The sequence below is a fragment of the Musca autumnalis genome, unplaced genomic scaffold, assembly GCF_047663935.1.
Source record: "Musca autumnalis isolate F117 unplaced genomic scaffold, ASM4766393v1 scaffold_1, whole genome shotgun sequence".
NCBI lineage: Eukaryota > Metazoa > Arthropoda > Insecta > Diptera > Muscidae > Musca > Musca autumnalis.
In genome coordinates, this window is record NW_027411644.1 from 2142205 (window position 1) to 2154663 (window position 12459).

Here is a 12459-nt window from a genome sequence, read left to right on the forward strand (position 1 = left end):
AAAAAAACTTCAAGTCAAAATCCGGGGGCTCGATTTTCACCGTAGACATATGGTCTAGTTGACTTTTTTGCTCAGTACAATCCCAAGAATCCGAAACTCCAGGCGCCCGTGATGGTGTTCAAATCGCCCCACTCTAATGATTATTACGTAGTGTTTATCCAAATGATCATTGAGAACCCTGCAAAATTTCATGGAAGTGGTTATGAATTCCATGAATGATAAGCAGAATTGGGGAAACATTCGATCTTTTCTTCAGTATTATAACAAATTCCACGAATTCTAAATACAATTCGTGAAACATCGGATATTTTCTTCAACATTTGAACCAATTCGATGAATTCAATAAGAATACCTTTGTTTTTATTTGGTTGTTTAATTGAAAATGTAGAATTGTTATTCCATACTTTACTTTTAGAAGTTAAAGATAAAGAAAAGTTAGGAATGATGACATCCCAAACGGTTAGTGAAAATACTATTCTAGAATTAGAATAGATTACACGCTGAAAATTAATTGCATATGTTGGGGGTCAGAAGATGCTTCAATAGCATCTTTATCATCGTACATTTTGCTGGGATATTTTACATAGACCCCTATTGTGATGATAATAATATCAAATAGTATTATGTTAGTATTCATCAGCGTCAGCGATCAATTCTGTATAGCATTCATGGAATTGGCTCAAATGTTGAAGAAATTATCGGATCTTTCACGACTCCATTGAACCAGTGCAAAAAAACCATTGAAATGATGGCATTGACATGAGCATGCAGGAACAAGTGAGTGAGGACTATAGGAGAGACGGGCCGATTATGTGATTTTTCTTTCTTTTGTTTTCTTAAGGTGTGACCCCCACATGTAAAACCCAAAAAGTTAATTTTTCATGATTTTTTTCCAATAAAAACTACCAAATTTTTTGGTAGATTTTTTTTATCTGAAAGAACGAGAACATCCTAATCTTGTGTCTTTTATTATTTTTTTTTTTTTTTCAAAAATATTATGTCATTTTGTGGCAAATGGTCGTCCACGAAATCCTTTTTTGTGAAAGCATTTCCAGTGCCCACAAAATTGCATGACAATCGGTTCATTACCGATTTCAATATGTTATTTGGAGAAAAACATGTTGTGAGTTTCTATGTTGCAAAGTAAACACAACAAATTGTTCCCTTCGAAAGTTCATATCTCAGGCAATATTGTTCTGATCGAAAATTTTACCACATATTCTATGCTACATCAACTTTAAAATAAAACAATACATTTTTTCGATTTTCTGAAATTTACAAGTGGGGGTCACCCTTTAATAAACCTTGTAGAAGAACGATCGAATGTAACGTAGACATTAGGAATGCACATATCAAAAGGTTTACGTTGACATCGGCAGTATTCTTGACAGCTGTTACCATATAACTGGAATCAACAAATGCGCTTCGCAGTCATAAATTAAAAATATCAACATTATTTATTAAATAATAGCAAAATACCCGCTACTTCGTAAGCGGAAAATGAATAATATACAAATAAACAATATTTAATATGGAGAATACTGAAAATTTTGATGTACTAATACCTATTTGAAATGATATTTAATTTCTTTCAAGTACTGCTCGCATACGTTTTGTTCGAATTTCAAAAGAAAAGACCTCTACATTTCAACAGCGGCCTACATTTTAAATTCCAGTCCATGTTTTATTAGAACGATATGGGTATTTTGAAAATTGTATCCACATTTTCCAACCGAATTTTGGAATTTATGATATCAAAATGTAGAAAACCATTATTCAGGTCTCAGTTAATTTTTGAGACCTTTTATTTTAGGCCTTTTTTCTCAGGTTGTAAAAACCTTCTTGTAAAGCATTAGCCGCATAGATCTACCTTTTCAAATGAATTACTATAACGTTTAGAATAGACAACAAAGGTAAAAACAATTTTGTTGAAAAGGTACGTTTGACTGGTTGATTTCAGTACATTATTTAGAAACCGAATTCGTGTTAACCTAGAAACAATAGTACATTATTCAGTAAATTTTTTAAAATCCAGGACATTAGCTCAAATGTCAATGGCATTACATGTAGAAACCTTCCATACATTTAAAGGCGGATCCAATCTCAACAGTTATCCTCATAACAAATTTCATTTATCGATTCACCCAATACCAGTGCTTCAATATATAGTATTATTTAATACTTCTAGTACACTTATTACAGTACACCTCTAACAACGAACCTGACAAATCAATAATATTTCAGAATTTCACTTCTATTCCTTAGCCCAATACCAAATTTATTGCAATTTTGTACTTTTCACGCACTAATGATATAATTCCATCTTACATTTCGTACTGCTCAACAAATCATCCAGCCCTCAGCCTAATTTAGAGTTTGTATGCATTTAGAGTTTGTATGACGTAGGGGATGAAAGATACCAAGCAACGGTCCTGACCGGTTTTAACATGGCAAAGCCCAGGATTTATCTTGGTCCCTCTTTCATCTCAAGTGGACACTGGCCTCCCCGTGGTGTCACCTGGGGAACTGCCTTTAACACCCGTTAAAGGTAGTGAGCTAACATGTGCCGCGCGTCCTCCCATAAGAACGCTAAAAACTTGGATTTGGGCGTCGGGTTAGTAACCCTCCCCTAAAAAAAACAGGATACTATGAAAAAACGAAAGAAAAGAAAAACAACCCCCTCTAAAGTTGACGAACACCGCAAACGTTTTAAGGACCATGATCTGCGAATCTGCACCTAGAATGTTCGCACTCTTTATAGAGAAGGTGCAGTCTTCACATTGGCAGACGTACTTGAAAAGTACAAGGCCGATATTACTGCCATACAGGAAATACGATGGATTGGGAAAGACGTCACAACAACACCTAAAGGTGACGCACTGTATTATAGCTGCCATGACGTAAAGCATGAGTTTGGTTGCGGATTTTTAGTTAGTCGGAGACTAAAACATCTGGTATTCAGCTTCACTCCAGTGAATGAAAGACTTGCTGCAATTCGAATAAAAGCTAAATTCTTCAACATCAGCTTTATTTGCGCCCATGCTCCCACTGAAGAAAAGGACGAACAGACCAAAGATATATTTTACGAGCGCTTAGAAGAAACATATGACAGTTGCCCTGCCCATGACATTAAAATCATTCTAGGCGATTTTAATGCCAAAATTGGAAAGGAGAATATCTTTGGCCCAACAGTCGGGAAATTCAGCCTCCACAGTGAAACATCTGACAATGGTATGAGGCTGATAGACTTTGCAGCTGCAAAAAACATGGTAGTTAGCAGTACCAGATTTAATCATCTCGATATTCATAAGGGCACCTGGCTGTTTCCAGATCAGAAAACAAGAAATCAAATTGATCATGTTGTGATAGATGGAAGACATTCATCGAGCGTGTTGGATGTACGATCGTTCCGAGGCGCAAACATTGATTCGGACCACTACCTTGTTGCAGCAAAGGTACGCTCCCGCTTAAACGTAGCAAACAAAGTACGAACAGACACAACACGAAAGTTAGACATCGGTAAGCTGCAATCACAACAGATAGCCACAGCATATTCCACTCAACTAGCCCAATTGCTTAATCAAAGCACTCCTCATCCCGATAACATATCAGCGCAATGGCAAAGCATTGCCCACTCCTTGCAAACAGCCGCAAAATCCATACTTGGATACCAGAGGCCTCCGCCAAGTAATCCATGGTATGATCAGGAGTGTCGTGCTGCCACCGAAGAACTGATACAGATAGTGTACTCAGGATATGGAAAGAACATTTTTCAAAACTGTTGGTAGCCAATAGCAGCGAAGACGACGAAGATACCACAGTCCCAATCCCAGAAGATGGTATAGAATGTATACCGCCCAGCCAAGATGAGGTAAAGACAGCAATAAATCGGCTGAAGAATAATAAGGCAGCAGGAGCCGATGGCTTACCAGCCGAGCTGTTCAAAACCGGAGGCGACACGCTGATAAGGTGTATGCATCAGCTAGTTAGCACCATCTGGCAGGAAGAACGCGTACCCGACGATTGGAACCTGAGCATCCTATGTCCCGTCCACAAGAAAGGAGATAAGACTGTATGCTCAAACTATAGGGGCATAAGTCTTCTCCCTATTGCCTATAAGATAGTGTCAGGGATATTGTGCGAACGACTAAAGCCAATGATCAACGAAATAATTAGACCATACCAATGTGGCTTTAGACCTGGCAAGTCCACCATTGACCAGATATTTACCCTGCGGCAAATCCCAGAGAAGACCCAAGAGATGCAGATCGACACCAACCACCTTTTTGTCGATTATAAAGCAGCCTTCGACAGGTCGCTGTGTTCAAAAGTATTCCAAGCCATGTCTGAATTTGGTATCCCCGCAAAGCTCATCCGTCTTTGCAAAATGACTTTAACTGACACGAGGTCAGGTCGAGGAAAGAACCTCTCCGAAGAGTTTGGTACCAAAAGAGGTTTCAGACAAGGAGACAGCCTTTCGTGTGATCTCTTTAACATCCTGCTGGAAAAGGTTATACGAGAGGCAAACGTCAAAAGAAGTGGCACAATCTACACCAATAGCCACATGTGACTTGCTTATGCTGATGATATAGACATCATAGGCCGATCAGTAAAAGAAGTAACTGATACCTTTATGAAGGTCGAAGGAGAATCTGCTAAAGTGGGTCTGGCGGTAAACGGTGAGAAGACCAAATTGATGGTGTCCACGCGCAATGCGTCCATTGAGCTCGGACCGACTGTTGAAGTTGGTTCCTTTAATATTGAGGTAGTAAAAGACTTCGTCTACCTCGGCACCTCCGTAAACACAACAAACGACATCAGTTGTGAAATAAAAAGAAGAATTATATTGGCCAACAGATGCTACTTTGGTTTAAGTAAGCAGTTCAAAAACAAAGCCACATCTCGTCAAACAAAAATAACGCTCTACAAAACACTGATACTACCCGTGCTGATGTATGGCTCCGAAGCCTGGGTACTTGCGCAAGCAGACATGGCAGTGCTTGGTGTGTTTGAGAGAAAAATTCTTCGAAAGATCTACGGACCAATCTGCGTTGACGGTGAATATCGACGTCGCATGAACCACGAGCTGTATCTGCTGTACAACGACATCAATATTGTTAAACGTATCGAGATGCAGCGATTGCGTTGGCTAGGCCATATCATAAGAATGAGCGATTATGACACCGCTAAAAAGGTGTATAAACACGGACCGCTTGGCGGTGCACGCAGAATTGGCAGGCCAAGGAATAGATGGCGCAAACAAGTGGATGATGAGATGAAAAGGCGCAGTATTCCAGAAAGCGAAGCAACAAATAGAGAGAATTGGAGATCTTTTCTTAGTTCGGCCTATAGAACAAATGTTCTGTAATGGGCCAGCTAAGTAAGTAAGTATGCATTTCAAAAAATCCGTATCTAAACACAATCCCTCATACAACAATTCGAAATTTCACCTATATCCCATCATGCAACGCCAAACTGGTACCATATTTAGTACTTATAGTATGTATAAGTTTCAAAAATTACTTCCTTTTATCCAAAACAATGTCCCAACCGCGATTTAGTACTTTCCGTACCCATAAGTAAGAATTTCCAAAACTATCTCAATCCTTCACTCCATCAGTAATCTTACCAAATTGTACCAAATTTGGTACCATTTAGTATTTTTCGTACACAGAAGTACGAATTTCCAAAACTACCCACATATCTCAATCGTACACTTCAACGGTAATCTAAATTCCAAATTTCAAGTTTTCAGCTCTATCCGTTCACCCAAATTGTACCAAATTTAGTACCATTTAGTACTACTCGTACACATAAGTACGAACTTCCAAAATCATTTCCTTATATCAACGCCACTTCCCAACCTTGATTACCATACCAAATATGAAGATTGTAGGTATATCCGCTCAAAATATACAATTGGTACCAAATTTACTAACTTTTCGTACACTTATAGGTCGATTTTCCAAAAGCAGTTTGGTACATCTTGCTAACTCTCCATCAGTTACCCTCATTCCAAATTTCAGAATTCTAGCTCTTCCCTTTTGCCTAATACGAATGGTACCATATTTAGTACCTTTTAGTACTTTTCGTACCCTTCTAGGTCGAATTTCCAAAAACCCAGCCTTATCTCACCCCTACACACCGACAGCAACCCACAGTCAAAATTTCAGCTTTCTAGCTTCAGCGGTTTCGTCTGGGCTATGATATGTCAGTCACTCACTATGCTCTTTTATATATAGATAGATTATTTCACCAGGATTTTACAAATGAAAAGAATATTTTCAGTTTTAAAATTGCGTTGCTATAATGGCCATTAAGGAATTCTCTAACTAATTTTTTGGCTACCGACAAAAATTGGTAAAATTAAAATACTTATAATTTCTGTAGTTAACGAAATTTGTTGGTAATTTAGCAACCAAAATAGAGTTGTCGCTAAGTTCTTCTAAATTTTAGTAGCTAAAATCATATAATACGGAAATACAAGTTTTTGTTGTGTACATGAAACTGTCGAATTTGTTGCCATAACTTCTTTCTGGCATTAACAATTAAAATCTGACTACTTGCGTGTCACCACAAAAACCTAATTATTAAAAGCGACAGAACGTGATTTGACGCATTTTTGAGTTATTGAAATCAAGAAGACATATCTTCCTAACAAACTGCACCTGCTGCATATCATGACATTGCCATGGGAACCAATTGTTTAGATTTGTTAGTTGCTCTGTTGCTTCCAGCCACTAAAATGTATTGTATGTAAATCATTCATCCAAATAAAAGCATATCAGTTTTTATTGTAACATTTCTATTATTCGAAATGAAATTGGATCAAAGCAAACAAATAAAAATGTTAATAACCACTAACTAACCAATCGAACTCCCGACCCCTCATGCAAGTTCACGAAATGTAGAGCAATTCGCCTAATTGCAACAAACACGCGAATCTTGTCACCCAAGCGTGAAACCAGTTAATAAAGCCAACAATGTCAAACCCCAAATGTGTGATGCAATGGGGTTACGCTGGCTTTGGAAGCAGAAACAATAAATGCGGCAATGACCAAATGTGCAGCAGACACACAACACAGCAGTTGGTTAAGCTCACATATTGAATTCTTTGTAGAGTTCTGATGCATGGAGTGCGTCTTGACAACAAAGCAATATATTCAAGGGAATGTTTCTGCTTTTTGGGAAATCGTGTGACAACTTTTAGTGAATTGGAAATTGGTTTTGTCTAATAAAATAATTAACTTTTCTGGCGGAGTTGGCAACAAAAAGAATTATGGGTATGGGATGTTTAACCCACAACATCTGACAAGTGTTTCTTTCGTCTGGTTATTTATTTATTTTTGTGATTGAACCATAGGGATAGAGAAATAGTTGCCTACTCGGATTTTAATACAAGTACCAATCTAATATTTAGTTTCTAAATTTTAGGTTAATAATAAAAAATTGTGACACATTTAAAAAAACATAAAGTATAAAACGTAGACTTATCGGGACGAAAAGAATGCAGATAAATTATAGGGTCCTACTACATATGGTAAGTTTTCCACGTTTTATGATTGTTTTTTTTTTTTAACTGCCTGTGTTTTTAAAGCAAAATGTGCGTCACTTTAACGTTACATTACGTTTATCCTAAAACGTATAGACTTGAAGAAAATACGTATAAAACCAGGGATACCAACTGTTCCGAGTTAAAAGGTACAGGTCTGTAGCGATTTTTACCTAGGAAAAGTTGACATCCTTACTTAAACAGTGGTTATTGTAAATCAAAAATCACCAGAAGTAGCGGGAAAACCACCACCTTGGCATCCCTGTATAAAACATTCATTATATAAAAGATACTGTTTTCCTGTTTTGCTAACAAAACCGGACACCATTGCCACTCTTTTAGCAAATTTTCACATTGCGTTTTTGCTTCGTTATATTCGAAGCTCACGATAAATTATTTTCAAATTAAGATGACTTATCAAAGCCACAAATGAAGTGTTCACCCGGCGGAGAACTTCGATGTCTTGCCAAAACAAGATGCACTTTCATGCCGAAGATATTCATTGGTCACGGCACTCTCTCCTACTCCATGCCAAAAGTATCTGCAACTCGTGAATGTGTGAAGGCATGGCAATGCCAGACAAGCCAAAACAATTTTTCAACACATGCGACAATTAAGATTTCTGTCAGTTTCGTGGGCGAATGCTTAAATGGAATTGAAATAAGATATCACAAGGTTTAAATACACTGCGTGAGTGAGAATCAGTAGAAGTTGAATTCTTGTGAAGCAACCTTAACAAGGGATATGTATCAATATCAATGGATGTGATGATACTGCTATGGGCAGAATGAAATCCAAAGTGTAGGACGAAGTGTTCGGTCTGTTCAGAGAGTAGACAGCAAAATGCAAAATAATTAAAGTGCATACCCACGCATACACACACAGGGAAGTTGCAAGATGGTTGATAATATAACCATATACGAGGCAAGCATCATCGTATGCACCTGTCGTCTCTTGTGTCCTTCGAAATTCAATTCCCTAATGAAAAACTCCATTAAAATTTGGTCAAATATTTAAAATATAAATTTTAAAATTCTAAGCGTAAATAATTTGACCACCTACGCCAACATACTTTGCATCAAGGTGATTTTATAAGTTTTTCGCCAATTTCGACCGCTGAATTTTATCCCACCACCACCAAAATCAATAGGCTTCTTCCTCTCTGTGCCCCCTAAACAAGATCCGATCAAAACTGCGACTTGTAGCGTGATTACAAGGTTTAGATGGACAAGGAGCGACAGACGGACATCGACCATTATTTTGATGTGTTACAAACTTTTAGGCCAAAACACAAAAACTTCTAAAACCTTCCCCACAAAGTGACGTAGAGTATAAAGACACTGAACTAATGAACGTTCTTTTTAGTGACTTTTTACACGACAAAGTTTTACTATTAAATAAAAAAGCAATGCAACGGAGCATTTGCCTGTATATGTACGAGTATGAAACTTCTGGTACTAAAAAAATAGTTATGCCACTTGTCATGCACAAATCAAATGTCTGATTTGGTGCAGTTTCAAAAGAACCGAAACAAAATGTTAAACTCATCCTTAAGTAGCGTGCTGTACTCAGTGTAAACTGAACAACCTACTTCACTTGCATTCCTAACTAAATGCCTTGTCATGCAACTTTTTATACTTCTATAATATCCACAAGTTGTTATTTTAACTTTGTTTCTTGTGATCACACAAAACAGATAGTCAATTAATTGTCCTTCACATCAAAAGCATACAGTATTGGCATATTTTCTTTATTCTTTACTCCAAAGCTGCATAAATCTTGAGCGATGCGTTTATTGATAGGACACATAGTCGTGTTTGGAAACAACGTGGTGGGTCTGTTCTTTCGAACTTGAATGAGGAATTTGATGACTCAATTAAGGGGAATCTGGCCGTGAATAGTGCAATCACAAAACAGGTAAGTAAGTGACGAATCTAGTGAATGACGGTGTGCGACTTTTGTTCTCAATTTTCGATTTATAGTAAAGTTGATCTTAGTCACACATTTGCCAGATACACTGTATGACTAACAAGAATGCAATGCTTTTCAAAGTCACAAATTAATTTATTTTTACAAAAGCCAGAGGCAAGATGTTTCCAGGGAGAACTGATACATCATACACTCCGGTTCATCTGAATAGAACCAGCCAATATTTGTCTACAAATACCATTATATCTGACGAAAGGAGAGGAATTGTAAATTATAATTTTGTGGACATGTAGAGTATATAGTAGCCGATATTTTCAATACCTAACATGTTTCACATATGCGTCATAACGGTACTTTTTACTCGCTTTATGAAAAAATGTCAAAATATTAGCGTTTTTTAATGGTTCACCAGGATAGAACCACCCTAAGAATTTACACAAATCCTTTGTTAGATGTGGTAAACTTTAACAAAAAACTATTTATAATTATAAATAAATGCCGTGAGTGTTAATTGCTATCAAATATTGTGCAAAAATTTGTATTAGGGTCTTGAAATTTGATGAAAATCGATGATTAGAGCTCCAAAAAATATTTTTATGAAGAAATCGGTAGAAACAATTTATAAAGACAAAATTTTATACTGAATTATGTTCAAAATTTTCTATACTACAATGAATTTACAAAAAAGTCACATTTGATAGGTTTAAGAGTCCGAAGCAGAGGAAATATGGTAAAGATAACTCAAATTTCTACCTTTCCAATCCAAAATTTGTTATTTTATCTCAGGAAAGTGAATGCAAATCGATGGGTTCCACCCAGTTTCGTTGGCTGTGGACATCTAGAGGTCCAAAAAATAAAGAAAATTCCACAGCCGAACGCTCCATGTCACCATCAAGTCCTTGGAATTTCAAAAGGTTCTAAGACATTTGATGTGAAGAAACAGCTTAGCGATAGGGGAAGGCAGACGTTAATTTTTTCGAAAAGGGTTTAATTTTGATGGTTATGATGTTCACACATCTTTTCCTCATAGTATAAGTACCGAAAAAATATTTCTGATCCGTTATTATACAAAAAAGAGCGCCTATGTTTCTGTGCTTTCCATGTCATGCGATATCTTCTAAATCAAAGCCCTTGATGTTGACATGGAGCGTTTGGCGGTGGAATTTTCTTTATTTTTTGGACCTTTGGACCACAGCCAACGCAACTGGGTGGAACCCAGTCTGTAGACAATTATTGGTTGGTTCTATTCAGATGAACCGGAGTGTATGTTATTGTTACTGAATTTCTGTGATTTGATTCTGGTTGACCTTTTCTACTCTTACGAGTATATTTTATGAAAAAAGGGTTTACATCTTAACTATGTATTTATTATCTATTAAATGTATGTAAAGCGAATCAGTGTATTTAGTTGTTCACACCACTATTCTATTTAGTGAAAAATGTTAGGTGAAACCATATACTCTCATACATGCTGTATAATGTCATGGATTCAAAGTTAAGTCATGAATACGGTATCCAAACTTTGTCATTTTGTAAACTGGATTGACATTGTCAGTGACTTGAAATGGGTTCGATAAGACACATGAACTTGCCAAATTTAATGCGTTAAAGGATTATGTTTGTCATTATAACCAATAATTTTGTATTGGACACAAAAGATATGAGCCTGTGAAAACTTGTGAAGTCATGTCATACACACCTGCACTGTCAGCCAGAATTCATATGTCATTAGAATACGAGTATTTGGGGCTATTTAATACCTGATCTTCGCTTCTCCTGTGTATGCAAAGTCCATACATAAACGTAATAAATCTCTTGATTGGTAATATGTTCATTAGGTTTATGAAGTTTTTACAACCTCGTATCCCTATATCATATAATGTTAAGCTTTTACCTAAGATTACATAAATATTTACTTTTTAAGAAAAAAACCTCACGCACAAAATCATTTCATCATCAATCATTTTATACCCTACATCACACTGTGGCAAGGGGTATTATGTATGTATGTATTTGTACATTTGTTTGTAACATAGAAAAGGGAACGAGATAGGTTCATAGTTCCTTCTAGACATATAATACATAGAATTGTTTTCGGATATAGATAGCTACCATATATATTTTCGGCCGAATTCACGGGCTACATCAACGATTTTTGATATGTAGGTTAAGAAAAAAATTCCCAGTACGAATCTGGTCGCGAGACAATTTTTGGTTGTTGCGGACAAAAGTTATGGCGCTTTTATTTAGCTTTTTAAGAAAGAAAATATTATAAAAACGCTAATTATTTTAATGAGCACAATTGTTACAAAAAAGTCCTCTCGAAGCGACTTCAGCGAGTAGATTTCATAATACCAGCAAAATGTTACAAAGAATTCGCGGAATGTACATAAAATTGATCAATTATAGAATATAAGTCAACTTTTTTCAAAATTAAGGCCCATTTAGTGGTCATAAAATTACACAAAAAATTTTTGTGGATCAAAACTTCACGGCGAATCAAATGAGACTACAATCATACAGATTGGTGTTATAGTTTCGATGTTAAAGCCAAAATAAGCACATATTTTGGTCAAAAAAATAATTTTTTGTTTGAAAAAATATTTTTTCACATGCATTATGAGTAGAAAATATTGTAAAAATCTATATGAATACTTCCTTCATTTTGCTTAAATCTCTCAATAAAATAGACGGATTTTGCTTTATTGACATTCATATTAAAGCTTTCCCATTAGGGAAGGTAGTTGGGTTGATGAGGATATATCTCAAAGCTTCTGAAATGGAAGTAGAGGTCAAATAACCCATTTTAATTTATATGCATTTTAAAACACGTGTAAATCGCGTAATTATCAAAATCATTTTGTCCGCATGTGATTTTCATGTACAGCAAGACCATATCTATTAAGTTGTATATATTTTTTGAAATATAATTTGTACTCTAAGATGTAGCATCGGCTGCATCTTACCATTAAAAACCC

General features: G+C 36.2%; 1 protein-coding gene across 4 annotated transcripts in view; it reads left to right on the forward strand.

Annotated features, from left to right (window-relative positions):
- LOC141405657 (uncharacterized) overlaps positions 1-12459 on the forward strand; it is a 90033-nt gene that overhangs the window by 63233 nt on the left and 14341 nt on the right. The gene's annotated exons all lie outside the window — the stretch shown is intronic.